General features: G+C 42.6%; 1 protein-coding gene across 1 annotated transcript in view; it reads right to left on the bottom strand.

Annotated features, from left to right (window-relative positions):
• Positions 1-18,421, bottom strand: part of ITPR2 (inositol 1,4,5-trisphosphate receptor type 2) — a 485,801-nt gene that overhangs the window by 15,931 nt on the left and 451,449 nt on the right. The window lies entirely within an intron of this gene.

Raw genomic sequence — 18,421 nt, 5'->3', positions numbered from 1 at the left:
CATGCACTCATCTTCTAGAAGCAATCTAAAGAGAGCGTTTTGGATTTTCAAACCATGTTGAGCTTCAGATAGGTTCCATTTTGTGCTTTAATCATAAAAATAATAATTTAGCTCAATGCATGTCTCAGTTAATCTACAAGTTGGTATATTTCCTTTTAAAAAGTAAATCAAAACAGCTTTTCTGTAAGTCCTATCAGATATTTTGACAGGACTCTCCTGATATTTCTCTCAAATATAATAATCATATTCATCTCTATTTTATTAGGAGAATTAATAATAATAGATTTATATGTGGAGTTCAGAGAAGATATGTCTATAATTTCCTATACAGAGTCTCTAAGAATGTCTATATAGTCCTTACAGAATATCTCTATAGAAAATGCTATATCTAGAGAAAAAAAACATCTCCCCAAATTTTTAACACCAAAATCAAAGGCAATAACAAACTCAATTAAAATTTGTTGAAGTGGCGCACCTGGGTAACTTAGTTGGTTAAGCATCTGACTCTTGATTCTGGCTCTGGTCATGCTCTCAGGGTTGTGGGGCTGGGCCCCAACATCGGGCTCTGCACTCACTGGGGAGTCTGCTCAAGATTCTGTCTCTTTGCCTCTGCCGGTTCCCCTCATGTGCACAATCAGGTGCATTCTCTCTCTCTCTCTCTCAAATAAATAAATAAATTTTTTAAAAAAGATTTTATTTATTTATTTGGCAGACAGAGATCACAAGTAGGCAGAGAGGCAGGCAGAGAGAGAAAGGGGGAAGCAGGCTCCCCGCTGAGCAGAGAGCCTGATGCGGGGCTCAATCCCAGGACCCTGAGATCATGACCTGAGCCGAAGGCAGAGGCTTTAACCCACTGAGCCACCCGGGTGCCCCAATAAATAAATCTTTTTAAAAAAATCTGTTGTAGTAACTGCATCTACTACTGTTTCACTTTCACTGCCTTTTTTCCTCACATATGTCTATGGAACACATATAAATGGGTAAATCTTCTAAAGTACTAAAATTCCTCCTTTGGGATAATCATAACAATAATAACAATGATAATAATGAGTGTTCTTTTTTTTCTTTGAGAACATGCTAAGGAATGGTCACAAATGTCAAAATCACCCAGCACAGCTCAGTGCTGAGTCTACTGTGTCGCTCTCGTCACCATAGAGCTTTAACCACTGTAATCTGATTATAATGAGTTTGTAGCTGGCCAGCTCGGCAGCTGATGTTCTTTCACTAGTCCCTCATATTAAGACGTTTCCTCAAATGTTTCTTTTAACTTATGGGCTACCTTGAAGTCTTCCCCTTTGTCTTTACCCAAACAGAGGAAAAGAGCTGGTGGTCCTCAAATGGTGTCTCCTCTGCGCTAGCAGCATTAGCACCAACTGGGCAATGGATAGGAATGTGAGTTCCTAGGCCTTACCCCAGAACTGCAGAATCAGAAACTCTAAGGTTGGGGCTCAGTGATCTGTGTTTTAAAAGCACTCCAGGTGATTCCAATCACCAAGTGATTCCGGTCTGAGGTTGGTAGCAACCAACCCAGATATTATAAAACCTAACCAATGATACCTTAACACCACTAATCATTAGATGAACCTTAACGAAAATCCTTTCCTGTACTCATCTTACACACTGATGGAATAATCACACAATTTGTTGGCTAAATAGGGACAAATCTGAGCATGAAAAGAACGCTATTAAAAATAACGCAGAGGGCGCCTGGGTGGCTCAGTCGGTTAAGCATCTACCTTCGGCTCACGTCATGATCCCAGGGTCCTGAGATCAAGTCCCACATTGGGATACTTCCTCAACGGGGAGCCTGCTTCTCCCTCTGCCTGCCACTCCCTCTGCTTGCACGCTCTCTCTCTCTCTCTAACAAATAAATAAAATCTTTTAAAAAATAATGCAGAGACAGGGGCATAAACTTAACTCTTACAGTCAAAACCACAGTCTCTCTAGGTCCCATTAAAACCTGGGCTCTCACTTACGGTATCAGGACCAACGCTTCAGGAGAGTGACAGAATTCCATTACAGTACCTGAGTGGTCTCTGTAGATAGAAAATTTCATTTACGTATGTAAATGGCTGAGAGGACCGTTTTGAGATGCTATCAACTAGGAAGTCATAAGTATTTTGGTCATTTGTAAATTGCCCATAAATATGGGTTCTGACATATTTCTCATGGGAGTAGTCCATATTTGCCATGCTCATTTCATTCTTTCCCATCTCTCTTATAAAATGGATATACACTAACACTCTCCAAGACTTCTCCTTGATTCTAATGACCTTCTGGAAAACCCAAATTTTTTCCCTTGGACTTTATCAACACTGGCCTCTCTACCAGCCTCTGAATTGAAGTCCATCACCAAAGAACCCGCTAGTGGTCAGGAGAAAGATCTGGAGTGGTTCTTTGGGTCAGCACAACACAGATCTAACAATAAACTTAAAGCTGGACAAAGATGATGCACCAGGTTGCACCAAAGAAATCTTACACTCAGTTCAAACTTCTTAATTAGCGTCAAAAAGCCAAAATTCCTTCACTAGATTCTTCCAATAGGACATCGTGTGGATTGAGGGATGCTGAATTAAAAAAAAAAAAAAATCTGAATTGAGTCCAAACCACTATGCTCTTCTGGGAGAGGGGCACGTGGGCGGGGTGTCAAAATGGGACTGAACTGCCAGCCAGATGATAGCTTTGCAGAGTACAGCCGTGACCACCGCCTAGCTGGCTCCAGGATTTGGACCACCTATGGAACGGCACGCAGCAGAAAAAAGAATTCCACCGTGGTCTTCAATGCACCAACAGCTGACTAGCTGGGTTGCTGGGCCACGTAGCACTGAACAGAGTGAGCAAGATCAGCCATAGGTGATGACCTGTAACTCTGCCAAGCAGCTGTCACATGGTGACAAGAAGTGAGGTCGTTTCAGGTAGGACGAACAAGAGGGCTTGCAAATGATGAAGCAGAGGTATGGGCTGCCGGGACACAAGTGAGGCCACAAGAAGAGTCAAATATACAGTAACTTCAGAGGATGGTGGTTCCTTCAGAGCGCTGGCTCCTGGCTAATTATAACTATGAAATGCCAAGTCACCAAAGGCACAGAGTTTTGGTGAACAGGAATTGCAGCCATGAGCCATAAAGCAGGCTTACACAAAGGCAACACGGAAGCGATTGTCAATCCCATGGTAGGTGCTGCCTTCCTAGTTTTGGGGCATTTTCACCACTATATTCCTCCATTTTTAAAAAGGTGGCTATTTGGGTTTTACGCTTTTTATCCATTTTTCCATTTCTGAAGCACTTCCCTGATTATTTGCTTTTATAGAATATCAATCTGAGAGAAGTTGAAAAAATTCAAAGAAATACTAGAGTGATTGGTACATGCGAAACTTGTTTCTGACCCATGATGGAGCCGGTCAGATGAGATAATGTAATGCCGGGTTATGACTGGCTGTTGTACGCAGGGGCTCGGTGCTGATGAAGACTCAGATGCTGCCCCGAGACATTTTACAGTGCACATTGACTGACTTTTCAATGGCTTCCTGCAATAAGAATATATCTTGACTCCTCAGTTAGATGGTACACATCTTGAGAGCTGAAACCATATATATATATAAACGTTCACAGCTCCCATAGCGACACAAGCTCTTCTAAGTCTTGTATTTCTCCTCCAGCTTGCTTCCTCCTCCACTGCCCTCCAGCTACTGATTCGAGGCTCCCAGACCCGTCCGCCTCCCTGGCTGGGGCACTATTGTACAATAAAGACTCAGGCTGGTCTTTGTCCCTGGTCCCTAGCGGGAGACTCTAAGTCCTTGGAGTTTCCCAAATGATAGAAATGTCTTTTTCCTTCACCAGCCCCTTGGATCATACCTGACCAGCTTCGGGATGGGGGAGAGTCACTGGAAAGACCAAGCATGTACGATTAAAGGGTTTGGATTTGAGTTCAGCTAACCTCTGGGGAGGGGAGGGAGGCTGAACATTGAGTTCAATCATGTTGCCCATGATTCAACAATTCAGGTTTAGGTAATAAACACCTAATAAAAACCCTAAACACTGAGGCTCGGTGGAACTTCCTGGTCGGGAAACACACTGATGTGCGGGGAGAGTGGCACGCCTGGATTCTGTGAGGAGAGGGCCTGGAAGCTCTGTGTCCCCCCACGCCCCCAAGACCTCATCCCATCCATCTCTCCATTTGGCTGGCCCTCCTGGTTTGTATCCTTTATAATAACACTGTAATTATTAGTGCTTCGCTGAGTTCCTGGAGTCGGTCTAGTGAATCACTGAGCCTGAAGGGGTCACGGGAATCCCTGAATTTATATCCAGTCTGTCAGAAATGCAGGGGGCCTGGGAACCCCCAAAGTGTGGTTGGCATCTGAAGTCAGGGCAGTCTCACTGGGGACGACACCCGCTAACTTACGGGATCTGTGCTAGCTCTCAGAGGTTAGTCCCGGAGCTGAACTGGAGTACTCCTGGCTGGGCCTAAAAGCGAGTAGGTAGCTGTTAGAAGGGGCATCAGCTCTGCAACCACGAAGACGCCATAGGACAAGCAGTCCAGGTAACTGGGCTAGATGCACATCTGCTCTCGCTAATCGCTGCTGCTCTGAAACCTATAAACAGTCAATATTCCACTGTACTTTTTTAAAGAGAGCTACAAAAAACAGAACATACCCAGAGACATACAGCTTTCTATACAGATACAACCGTGCAAGGCAGGATTTGTGCAGGGTGTGTTTATGGAGGAATAAATTGAAAAGGATGCTGTTGGATTGCGATCTTAAATAAGTTCTCTTTTACCCCCTACTCATGCTGCCTTTGGGGCCAGGAGCTATTTAAAATCTAACAGCCAGTGAGTGTTCTGTGGACTGAACTGTCTACTCTTGTATGTTCTGCCCATTTTCTTGCCAGGAGTGAATTTTGTGTACTACAAATAATGGACATTGCACCCAAAAGTGAAAGCAACGATATATTTTGTTAGAATAAATTTCCCTAGCATAAAATCTAAGCTCCTTTCCTAGCCCAGAGGGCCCTGGCATGATCCAGTCTATCCCTGCCCCCTCCCACATCCTTGCTCTCCATTTGTCTTCTTTCCTAGATCCATCCGTGTGGGCCGTCCTGATGGTCCTTCCTCATGTCCAGCCCATTCCCGTCAGAGGCTCTTGCTAGTTCTAAATCTTTCCATGGCTTGCTCACTTCCTCCCTTGAGGTTTCTGCTCTAAGTACCTCCCCAGAGAGGCTGTCCTTCTAACAGTCCAATGTAACAGACCCCAGTCCCCATTCATTCCTTTACCTTGCTTTGTTCTTCTTCCTCATTTCCTGGCATGACCTACCTGAAGCAGTTATCTGTCTGTTCCCAATGATAGAGCATGGGCTCCAGGAGGGCAGGGATCTGTCCCCGTGTTCCTTGAGCCTAGAACAGTGGCTGGCACATTGTAGGCTTTCAATAAATGATGGCGGAATAAATGCAGGGGTCACAATGGAGAATACAGGGCAAGAAAAGTGTTCTGCCCTGGTCGCCGCAATTTTTACAAAGGTCCAGAGGTGGGGGATATTCAGGGAAGGGGGGAAGTGACCTGTGCTGTGCTGGGAGGGTCTGTACTCGATGTGAATGCCAACCGAGGTGAAACCACTCTCGACAGTCGTTTCCAGACTTCCAAATGAGAGGCTGCTTCGATGGGCAGGGAATGAGGAAAGCGAGCTGTGATTTAAGAGGGGAGGGTTTTAGAGGCAGCTCAGTATTTGTCTGAATCCCAGCTTTGCCTCTCATCAGATGTGTGATCAGAGAAGATTATTATTTAAGTTTCTTTCTCTGACAATGTGGCTAACAACGCTTATCTTTCAGGATTTCTGTCAGGATTTGATAAAAGGATGTAGAGGAAGTAGTGCAATGCCTTTTCCTTGTGGGGAAAAAGAGAGCTGAATTTCTGACATGCTTCTGGGGGAGGAGAATGGAATGGGAGTTAGGGCAGGGGGGTGTGGGCATAGCATGTGGGGACATACGGCTCTGGGCAAAGAAAACCCAGAGAGTAAAAGGAGTCACCTGTAACTGGCCTTGTGGACCATGACATCCCAGAAGTCAACAGACAAGAACAAGGAATCACCCCAATGTGACCTTTTCAATTTCCCCACGCCTGCTGCTATCTGGGAGTCTGAGAGGGCCTTCCCTGCACTCCTATCCCCCTCATGGCTTAGTAACCTCATGGGAATAAGGAGCCCATTCATCTGTTCCATGTCCCCAAACACAACGTTGGCCTCCACATACCCACTTTCTAAAACGTCAGTTTCTCAAGTCCCCACGGCTTTTCAAAATTGACTGTCTGAAAATCACTGGCACACCACCCCAGAATGGGAAAATTCTATTTTTGCCTTACTTCCTTTGCAAGAGCAGCCTGTGGTCAGGCTTCCCAGGCCCACACAGCCAGAGTTGACCCCATCTGTGTATCTGGACAGTTGCTCTGAGAGGCTTCTATGAGGCTTCCCCCGCCCCCAGGGTGTTTTAGTCCTTCCATATTTTACTAAGTACACTATTAATTCTCTTTTACTTCCTCCCTTTTATTTATCTTACCCAACGGGATACAGAGAACCACCTCCATACATCAAGTTTCTCTCTTCCCTCTCCTGTTCTGGCCTCTTTGTCACCTCTCTTCAGGGCCTACTGTTTTGGAGAAATGATGTTGACCTTTATATTTGCCTGGCCCCAAAGCGCACGGGCGTGCTATGAATCGTGTTAAGGCAGACCTTGAAGACATTTTTGGCTTCACCATAACTTTGTGCTTGAAAATTAGATTACAGGAGATGTCTGCGCTTGGGTCCAATTTGCGGCTTCCATTCACCACCAGGGAATGCGTGCCTACTTAACTTTGGAGCTCACAAGGCTTTTTAATGGTCTAACAAACAAGATTTATTTGGATGTAAAATTTATCACCAGGAATGGAAAATTGATGGTTTTGCCAGTGTTAGTAGCCAAGACTTCCAAGGTCCTCTTGAATTCCAATTTATCCTTAGTTCTCCAAGAGATGTTGTGTTACATCCTATAAATGTCACCAGGCAGATGTGAATATATATTTTTCTTTCTATTAAGATTTTAGTGTAATTTGATTACATCCTTATGTGCCAGTCATGAATATTTTTAAAAAAGATATTATAGTTGTTTACCCCAAAGTTTAATCATTTTTTGGATTCCCGGGTAGTTGTTTAGAATTTAAAAGAATGTTATCAATAGCCTCACATTTCATTGTGTTGGGTTGGGTTGGGAATGATGCTAACTATTGGAATTATAGCAACATCTATTCAACATTACTTAAGGTATTTGGCTTTGGTTTACATCCCTGGTCATGGTTTATGTATCACATAAGATTTAACATAATTTCCCCACATTTTTTTCTTCAGAGTAATCTGCCTCCCCCCCACCCCATTGCTTCATAACTCTTTTTTAATTTGCTGAAAAATGTGGGGAATGATGTGACAATACTCTTACGTAATGTCAATTGTATTGGTTTAGATTCTGCACAATGACCAACTGCTTGTGGAATAAGTTTATCTAATTATTTTAACTTAAGATACAGGTGCCTTTAGGCTAATGTGATATATAAAATAACCCACAATACATTATTTACTACTCATTTCAAAAGGCTTCTTTCCTCAAGGAATAACCACAGGATTTCTTTAAGTAACAATTTCCCCCGATGCATTCGAAGCATGATTCAATTTTCAATACAGAATACATTTATATGCAACATTCCAAAGACATGCCTACTGTAAAAAGCAAGGGAGAGATTATTTTGATGTGTTCTATCAGGTTAGGCAGCCAATTTAGAAAAATCTTATTTGTACTGACAACCATTTTATTGCAAAGTCAAATTTTATAGGATGAAAGTAGCAGATGCGATGTGCAGTGTAAACGTTCTACCGGACAAATCCTGCTTTTAATCCAGCGTCTCCCGCGCTCCTTCCCTGAGTCACGTTATCACTGCCTGACTGCATAGAATTCCTCTGGAGCAAATACACTTAGGGCAGCCAGAGCTACAGCAAAGCGATGAGATGTTTCTGACGTGCCCCGAAGCAGGGGCTGGAGGGCACGGCATTCTCAGGCTGCCAGCTGGGGTCAAAGGGTTACAGCTCCTTTAAAGAGGCTGCCATTGCTTGCAGCCACACGTCACCAGATGGTGCACAGAGCAGTCTGCCACCTGGCCTAGTTCGTCCACAGCCCTGCACGGACTGCCCCCAGAGCTGGTCACCGGCGGTTCATCTCCAGCCTGGGCTGAAGAGCAAACCCAGGGCTCACAAGGATGTCTTCTTTATCGAAAAGAAAACGATTCATGGAGTGCTCCTGACACCGAAAAGCCAACCTGACATTTTAGAAAACGTGTCTTTCCTGGTCTCCCTGGTGTCCCATGCACATAAAGACCACTCGGATTTTTTCCCACTTATTGCCCGGCACACTCAGCCCAGCAAGCACTCAGACATCTGGGGATGATGGATGGACACAGGCGAGAATGTGGATAGACTTTTACCATCCTCACTCCCCCACCTGCTCCTTCTGGTTAGTCACTGATTACTTACAGTTGTTTCCTATCATGTCTCTTCTATCATACCCTTTTCCTCTATCATAGTGCTGCCACGGTCCTTCGAACCATCATCACGGGGGCGCCTGGATGGCTCCATGGGTTAAACATCGGGACACTTGGTTTTGGTTCAGGTCACGATCTCAGGGTCATGAGATCGAGCCGTACATCGCGCTCTACCCTCAGTGGGGAGTCTGCTTGTGATTCTCTCTGTCCCTCTCCTTCTGCCCATCCTGCTTGTGCTCTCTCTCTCTCAAATAAATAAATCTTTAAAAAAAAACACACACACAAAACAACAAAACCATCACCATGGGCTGCTCTTCTGCTCAAACACCACCACTTCCTAACTGATCAAATCTAAACTGTTTAGTCTCTTGGTGTAACATCAAAGGCCAACCAGAATGTAGCCAACCCACCTCATCGACAGCTTAGCTTCCCTTGTACCCTGCTCAGCACCTCATCCTCCCTCATTGCTCCCTGTAATGCTTGAAGAATGCATAATAGGGAGGGCAAAAGATAGGGAGCCTCCTGGCACCTGATCTTGGGTGAGTCACTTTCGTTCTCTGATCTCCCCTTAGGAGAGGGATTCCTGAGCTGGACTGGGAGGTTGGACGAGTTCTTCACAACCCTGAGATTCCCTAAAGCTCAGGCTTTATGATCTCAACTCCTCTTATATTTGTGAGCAAAAAAGTCAGGATGAATATGAAAGGAAAAGTAGAGGAGAAATAATTAATAACATTAAAATTGGTATTATTTAAATCACATAATATCTTAAATAGTTCATTACTCTTTCATATTTATTATTTCATTCTATTCTCTCATAAACCCTGTGAAGGGCAGCCCAAGGTGTCCCCAAGACACCAGAGAAGAAAATTAAGGTACAGCTGCCATTGCTTCACCAATGTCACTGAGATAATGAGAAAGTCAGAGCTAGAATACAGGCTTCTGATTTCCAGTTCCCAAGACCCACCCTTTCTTTCTTTCTCTTTCTTTCTTTCTTTCTTTCTTTCTTTCTTTCTTTCTTTCTTTCTTTCTCTTTAATTTTATTTATTTATTTGACACAGAGAGACACAGGGAAAGAGGGAACAGAAGCAGGGGGACTAGGAGAGGAAAAGCAGACTTCCAGCCAAGCAGGGAGCCTGATGCGGGGCTCGATCCAGGACCCTGGGATCATGATCTGAGCCGAAGGCAGACACCTAACCGACTGAGCCACCCAGGTACCCCCATCCCTACCTCCCTGCCCCAGACCCTTTCTTGAGCTTATAAAGTATCAGAATCCTTTTCATGGTCATATCTTAGAAAAGGGTCCTACATAATGCTCTAAGTATAGACACTTCTAAAATACTAGTCAGACCTAAAAACTCAACTTGTGATCAATGGAATGTGTATAATGACACCTTGAGGATAAGACGTCTTCCAGAACAAAGACAACCCCCACTCTGAATTAATCAATGGAACTAACACATCTAAAAGCAACAATGTCAGCAAGAAGGCAGGCAGTTAGCTGGGAACACAGAGGGCAGAAGGCAGCAGAACTGGTTTGTGTGCCTAGCACTCTCCTGGGGATACTTGGCTAAACTCCGCATGCTCCTCGTGGAAGAAAAAAATGCGAGTGGTAGTAATAATCATGAGTTAGAATAAAAACGATGATGGTCCAGGTGCTGCCATCTTTCCATCTATTATTTCACTGTATTTAAAGGAACTCCCCCACCATGGCTGTTTTCCCTTCCCTGCTTTATTTTTCTCTGTAGCAACCAACATGATCAAGCAGGCTGTTACTGACTTTTTGATTGCCTGCTATTAGAACATAAACTTCACGAGGGTAGGGGTTTTTGTCCATTTTGTTGACCGATGTTCCTCAGTGCCTAAAGTAGTGCCCGGCACCTGGTGTTTCACAAATAGTTGGAAAGGAACAATGAAAGAATGAATGTTCACAATAACCCTAAGGTAGGTGCTAGTCCGAGCTCATTTTACACAGAAGCAAATCGACATGCAGAGGGATTGTTTCCCAAGGTCACAGAGCTGGTTGCAGGCAGAGTCAGAGCTCACACGCAGGAGGGACGCTCTGTGTTACACTGTAGTCTGCAGCCGTGCGCAGCAATGAGGTTGCATCAGCTCATTTTCATCTGACCCACTAAACATTCAAATCATGCAGCCAGCTAACTCCCTTTGCTCCAAACCTCTGCTCATTAAGCAACCTTCTGATTATAATCTGGCTTCTCAGGAAAAAAAAAAAAAAATACACTGACCAGCCATCACGCATGTCAGGTCTGCTTGGAAATTACACTTTATCTTGTTAAATCAATCCACAGGCATTCTGATTTTTCCACATTTCTGCCTCTTGACTCTGATGAGTGTGTTCCCAGCTCAGTTCATTCTGTGTCCTCTGACGGTATCAAGTGTCTGAGATTGCAAAGTTAAGCACAGGATCTAGAACTTTATCACCTCAGGCCTGTCAGGAATGCTGTCTCTGGAAAGCCACCTGGTGACCTGCAGTGAGTCAGCCTCCCCAGGAGGCAGCCCCGTATCGCTGCATTCCTGTCTGCAACCCAGGAGAAAGCATTTTTAGCAGAGTACTACTCTGACCGCAGTACTGGTGCTGGCATAATTTGGGAACGACAGCGATGAACATGAATTGTGAAATGAAGCTCATTGGTATCATGCTGGCTCTGCCAGAGGACAGAAGGAAGCCATAGTTTTATTTCAGGTTTTACCAGCAAGGTTCAACTGGAAACCCTAAGCGAGTCAGACAGTTTTTGTGCCTGCACTTGGAGAACTCGAAGAAAGGAAAAGGAACGATGCAGCTAGATAGAATGAAAATTAAATCAAAAGCTTAGTAATTCCTGTAGCCTGCCTACTTAACAATATTCTTAATATTGGAGTAGGGCATTGTACATTCCCCAAACATGCCAGGGTTCCAGAAATGACACCTGCAACCTTCATTACACGAATCTTTTCAGGGGCAAACTTTTTTTTTTTTTTTTTCCTTGACATATTGTATTCCCAGACTCAAGATACAGGAGTTCAAAGTCATAGATTAGAATTTTCATCAAGTACACATGACACTCTTGAAACTTTAAATTGTTCGTGCTTGTTTACTGTGATATACATGAATTTAGAGTTTTAAATCTTAAAATAAATTTGTCCATCTGTGCATTATTCTAGAAGGTAAGGAGCAAAAAAGAAAATGTTCTCTATAGGAAAGAAACTGTGGAAAATATTTGCATACTATTTTTAAAAATACAATGTTTGAATTTAAAAAACCTAACATTGAAAGGGTTTAAGTAGGATGCTTCTTAAAAACAACCGTCTCCACTTAAGACAGTGTTATATGGGGCGCCTGGGTGGCTCAATGGGTTAAAGCCTCTGCCTTCCGCTCAGGTCATGATCCCAGCGTCCTGGGACAGAGCCCCACATCAGGCTCTCTACTCCGCAGGGAGCCTGTTTCCTTCTCTCTCTGCCTGCCTCTCTGCCTACTTGTGATCTCCGTCTGTCAAATAAATAAATAAATAAATAAATCTTTAAAAAAAAAAAAAAAAAAAAAGACAGTGTTATATGATGAGAGCAACTGAGGTGTTCCGGCCACAAGAACCAATGAGTGTGCAAGAGGAAACGCTTGCCCCAACACTCCCACAGCTGCTGTCTGCACAGAAATCATTTCTGACCTGAGCATTTTTAGGTAATATAACATTATTCTTGCACATTGTCCAATTTACCGTGAAAACTAGCCATTATTTTAAACTGGAAAATAAAAATAACATATAGCATGTCTTTAGAAGGACACAAGAGAGATCTATTTTAAATTAATTACCAGTTAAGTATCCTTTTCTGCTTGCTGACAAGTTTTCAGGGATTATGCAATGAATATTCTTCTGTTCTACATTAGTTGGTCTCTTCATGAAACCATGAAACTGTTTTGTTTGCTCTTCTTCTTCTCTTTGCAAACTTTCAAGGCATCTCCTGTGTGATGCAGAAAATGTAGTTTCTCCTAGCTTAATGGCTAATTACAGCCACAGGAAGGGGAAATAAGAAAATCCAACTAAAATTGAAAATAAGTAATGAAGGGCTATGTGAGCTTTAACTACAATTTCACACCCTGTTGCAACTGTTTTTTAATAAAGCCTTTGTCGACAATTCCTTCTGCTAATTTTAGTCTGATATTTTGATGTTTACTCGGGATCTGTTTTACAGAAAGTAGCTTTGGGTTCTGTTCATGGTTTTCATTAGCAGAGATGTCTTCATCGGGAGTCACCCAACTCCAGTCTCATCTTTGCTCTATGTTCAAAACAAACACATTCTTCTATTGTTGGAATAGCTCAAATACAATCTACCATGATCTTCTCCACTATTGTTTTAGGATTTCTTTTAGGATAAAAAGATGAAAGAGAATGCCAGCTTTTATAAGAACATCCCTCCTCCTGTTGTATACCCTTACTTATAGCCGTCATAGGAGGAATGCACCCACTTGATCTGGGAAGGTGTACTTTGCTGGAATGTTTGCTTTAAATAGCAATAAAAACAATCTATTGGGGCATGAGATCGAGCCCGCACTGGGTTCCGCGCTCAGCACAGAGTCTGCTTGGGATGTTCTCTCCCTCTCCTTCTGCCCCTGCCCCTGCCCCTCTCTGTCTCTCTTTAAAAAATAAATAAATCTTAAAAAAAAAATCTATTGAGCAGTCACTTCTAGAAAGGATATCTATATTGGGAGTTCCAATAACCATAAGGAAAGAAAAGTCATTTTGTCACTTTGGCTAATTTTGGAAGAACACATTTTTTGGCTCTATAAAACCAACATTATGACTTCTTTTCCATAGTGAACAAAAAAAGTATAACACGACTACATGGTCCTACAGAAAATCAGCCATATGCCATTTGAACTGGGCTTGATTAAAAGCAAGAACAGTTAACTGTGGTCTTTGAGGGTTATTCAAAACCTCAACTTCCTCCAAATTTTCAAGCCATCATGCAATTCTTGACCTATTGAATTTTGCGGAGTGACTCTGGAGGCTTCTATTATATATAGATTGGAAACCAATTTACGATGTTAGGTATATACTGATATATACTTTTATCTCTGAAAGCCCTTTGAGACAATTGTGTAAAATACTACATCAAGGATGGTTGGAAACATTGAAGGATTTCATGATGTAAAAATATATCTATGTCATTGAAATTGAACAAAATGGTTCCTTACTTTTCCATATACATTTTAACCACCTTTTCCACAAACTTGCTCAAAAAATACTCCATGAAACATGCCTTTTGCACTTTGTCCCATAGATGCAATTTGCCAACCTGATTGATTTCTTTCTCTATAACCTCACCTGATTTCTACATACTCGCTATTTTCTCCTTTATTAAAGGTGATGCAATCTTAGCTTCTATCACATTCATATCCACCAAACTACTGAGGACAAGAGAGAGATGAAAAGCTGAAGATAGGAAAGGATAAGATTCACAAGGCAGATTTGCAACCGAGTATAAAAATCTGACAAAGACTCAGAAAGCTGATATGGAAAATTAATGAAACAATGACTTTATATGAAGAAATGAAATCTGGGAATAGAAATAAGCTAAGACACATACTTGGAAAAACTAAGAATGAGAAACTGAGGAGTCAGAACAAATTATTTATTCTGGGGAGACTCACTTTGTTACTCTGATTTGAACAGATCAAAAAATCTGCATGTTGCCAGATGGAGAAATTGCATTCAATGGTATTCTACCCATATTTCTACCTAATTCATCCCAGTGTCCTATCTTACCCTAATGCTATAAACTAATTTCTATTGCTTCTTAGGTAGTACTTGATTAGACAAAGAGTAAGACAGAAAAGAGATGGCTGACATAGGTTGTTGTTCCAAATCTGACTCCAACTTTGGCTCCTTTTTCTTTGTCATTTCCCTGCATAGACCAGAGCTGGCCACCTAAGCACAGCCAACCCATGTTTACAGTGACAAGTTATATCCTGTGAATTAAATTAAGTTGACACTATAGGACTACTTGGTAGCCACTGGAATGAGCAGAATCTTTTAAGGTTGATACACGATCCTCCTAGCAACCTTTGGCTTCCAAGTCCATCCAGACTTGTGATTTTGATTATAAAATCACAGAATAGCGAGTTTGAAGGGTCTTTTGATAGATTTGATAGATTGAATTCAACCCCTTTGTTTTTCATTAAAAGAAAGCAGGAGGAGGTTAAATAACCTGGGTAAGCTCTCTCATGTCTCTAAACTTCTAACTCAGTCTTCTAGGTACAAGAGGTTGATTTTAGATCTCTTTAGAGCCTCTGATCAGAGGTTCCACCTGAATGTGTGTAGACTGAAGAGTTATAGAGAATGAGAGGAAGCTCTTCATTACTGGAGGTCTTCAAACAGTTTTAAGAGTTAAAGTAGATAATACTGTCTTCTTTTTTAACGGATGAAGACATTGAGGCAGAGAGGTTAAGCAAATTGCCTAAAGTCCCACAGCTTGGAAGTAGCCAGCCTGGGATGTAAACTCAGTCAAATATCTGTGCTTTTCTTAAACAAAGTTTTGCTTTCTAGTTATCATCTGCATTATTAGGAAGCTAAGCTAAGTCACTGAAGAGACATCATTACTTATTTCTTACTCATTTGTTTGTTCATTCAGCCGTCCATTCAATCAGCAAATATTTACTGAGCATCTAGTAAGTGCCAGCCACTTCTCTAAGTCCTGATGATACAGCAACCAACAAAATGAAGTTGTTGATCTAATGCAGATTATATTTATTTTGAGGGAGACACAATAAAAAATATACAGTATAGTGTCAGATTGCAATAAGTGTTTTGGGAAAGTAAGAAAGCACGCTAAGAGGATTAAGAATGATAGAGTGGTGTTGAAGGGTGCTGGGGGGCATAGTGAGTTAAACGTCTGACTCTTGGTGTTAGTTTGGGTTGTAATCTAAGGGTCCTGGGATCGGGCCCATGGAATCGGTCCCCGTTAGGCTCTACACTCAGTGTGGAATCTGCCTAAGACTCTCTCTCCCTCTGCCCCTCCCCATCTTTCTCAAAAACAAACAAACAAACAAAAAGATATAGTGGGGAGAAGGGACCCTTTTTGAAAAGGTGACCAGAGAAAGCATCTCTGAGATAGTAACATTTAGTTACTTAAATGCTTAACATTTAAGTAACATTAAAGCAGAGACTTGCAGAATATGAAAGATAAGCAGAATGCAGCAGGCTGCAAAGGTCCTCAGGTAGAAACAAGCCTGGTTATGATAGAAACAGCAAGGCCAATACGGCTGGAGCCAGTGAATGAGGGAGGGGCAGAGGATGGCAGGTGTCCGAGTGTAGAGGCCTGGACAAGCAGTCTGAATTTTATTCTACATGTTAGGAAGTCAGTGAAGGGTTCTGAGCAGTCAGCATATTCTGACTTACAGTTTTAAAATGATCACTTTGTTCTCTGAGGAATAATGAGTAGGGGCAAGCACAGTGGCAGAAAGACCAGTTTAGGGGCATCTGCAACAGTTTAGGTGAGAGTTGAAGGTCATTTGGACTAGAGTGGTAGAAGTCTCAGGGAGCAGCAGATTCACATCTGTTTCATTGGATTGTGGAGGTAGATGAGATATTTTGATTAAGTGTATGTTGTCTATAAGAGAGAGAAGAATGAGGATTCCTAACTTCCTGTAAAGGTTTAAAACTCCTTTCCAATTATGTGCTTAAAAAAAAAAAAAGGCAACCAATGCATATTCAGAAAACAGGGAATACATCTGCTGTCTAATAAAGCCTGTGACTAGTATTTGTCCCTGATTTTAGAGAGGGAGGTTCTAAAAGCCTTGGAATTTCCCTACGGATAGAAGTGCCTTTGTTATTCATAAGCCCCCTGGATCACACCAGAGTTTATGTTAAGAGTTGGGACCACTCTGGGTGGGGGCTGGTCACCGGTAAGAACACCTGTGGGATTAGAGGGTTGGGGCTTTGAATTAGCCAGCCTCCAGGGAGAGGAAGGGGGCAGGAGTCTGAGTTCAGTATTATGGCAAATGATTAAGTCAGTCATGCCTATATAATGAAACCCCAATGAAGACTCTGGGCACTGAAACTCAATGGAGCTTCCTGGTTGGTGGACACATTGTTGTGCCGGGCAGTGATGTGCCCTGTTCCAGAAAAAGGGCACAGAAGCACTGTTTGAAACCCACCCACATCTTGCCCCATATGTCTCTTCATTTGACTATCCCTGATCTACATTCTTTATAACAAAACTGTAATTTGGAAGTGTAGTGCTTCTTTGAGTTTTGTATGTCAGTCTAGTGAATTATCAAACCCAAAGGAGCCATGGAAATCTCTGAATGTGAAGCCAGCTTTTCAGATGGGCAGGGGTCTGGGGACACCCAAAGTGCAGTTGGCACCTGAAGTCAGAGCAGTCTTATTGGGGACCATGCCCTCTAACTTGTGGGGTCTGAGCTAACTCTGGGTGGTTAGCATCAGAATGGTACTGCAAACCATCCCTTTTCTGGGGTTCTGCGACTGTCCAATGAACTCGTAATGGGGGCAGTCCTGCTCATGCCAGGATGGTTTATACTACACCCCTGTGGGTCAGAAGAGCATTCCTGGTCACTGCCACTGTACAAGACAGAATGGACCTGGGCAGAGTGATCTATCCATAGCCAAGCTGTAATGGGAAGGGAACATTTTAGTCCCGCCCCTCTGCTGTCCTAAACAATGAGCAAATCCATGTAAATATTACATGTTAACACTGATTTACTGTGTTAAAGTCTCTTACCACTTTCCTTTAGTGTGTTTCCCCCATGTGGAATTTTCATTCAAATATCAATAGCTCTACTAATACTTTGAAATAAATTTGTTATTGTCAGTTAGCAAGGATTTCAAAACTCCATCTTCAGTTTTGGTCAGTCCACCCTCCTAAATCCAGTTTTGTTATTTCTAAGAACCAATGGAATCATTGCTGAGAGTACCAATACACGGAATGGACTGGCAACCAAAAACACTGTCTCCCCAAATGTTTTGGGGGAAGGAATAACTACTGATACTTCAGTCAATAAACATATTCTTCTAGTCACCCAAACTCAAAGCCTTAGACTTCTTTTCCCTTCTCCTAAATGCATTTTCTGCAAACATTTTTCTTACTTTATCTTGCACCTGTAATTAGGGAGTTAAAAGTTGGTGTGGATGAACCTTGGAGATCAGTCATTTCATGACTCTGTTCAACAAATGTTTTTTAAGAGCCTTTTTATTCTAGAAGCTGTTCTAGGTACTGGAGAAACAGTGACAAAGACCATCAAGGGCCCAGTGTCCAGGGAAACAGAGATAACTTTTAAATGTAGTTAAAGGAACTGACAGGGAAATCATTTCAGATAGGGGTGCAGGCCTTGGGTAAGAGATGACAAGGTAGCCCTGGGTCTTTAGCTGGGTTGGCCAGGAGAGGAGGATTTTAATTTCTAAAGATAAGCATTCCAGGTGACGGGAAGAGCAGAAGACAAGGTGGGCAGAACTGGAAACCTTAGAAAGAAAGCCAGGGAGGCTGGACCCTGGGAGGAGTGTGGTCCCACCTGGTTCATGGGTGGTGGAACGAGAACAACAGCCCATCGTCACTCTTGGTCAAGTCTTTCCACCACACCCATCCCTTGCTTTCTATTATGCGTTCCTTCCATCACATTTTACATTTGTGTGTTGATCATTCTTTCTTCCAGCCTCTTGCCCCTTTACTACATCCTACTACGAACTGTCGGAGGCTTTATTAAAAAAACCATGTAATTCCTCTACTTAAAAGTCATCAATGTTTCTACTTTGTTTGTGCGATCAAGCAGAAACTTCTTACCTTGAGCAATTAATTTCTGCTACCAGTTAGTCCCAACCTAATCCAGGTGGGTGGGCCCATCTGTGCTTTGATATTGCTCAGA

This window comes from Martes martes, assembly GCF_963455335.1.
Source record: "Martes martes genome assembly, chromosome: 8".
NCBI lineage: Eukaryota > Metazoa > Chordata > Mammalia > Carnivora > Mustelidae > Martes > Martes martes.
The sequence above is the reverse complement of the archived record's forward strand: the minus strand, read 5'-3'. Positions and strand labels throughout refer to the sequence as shown.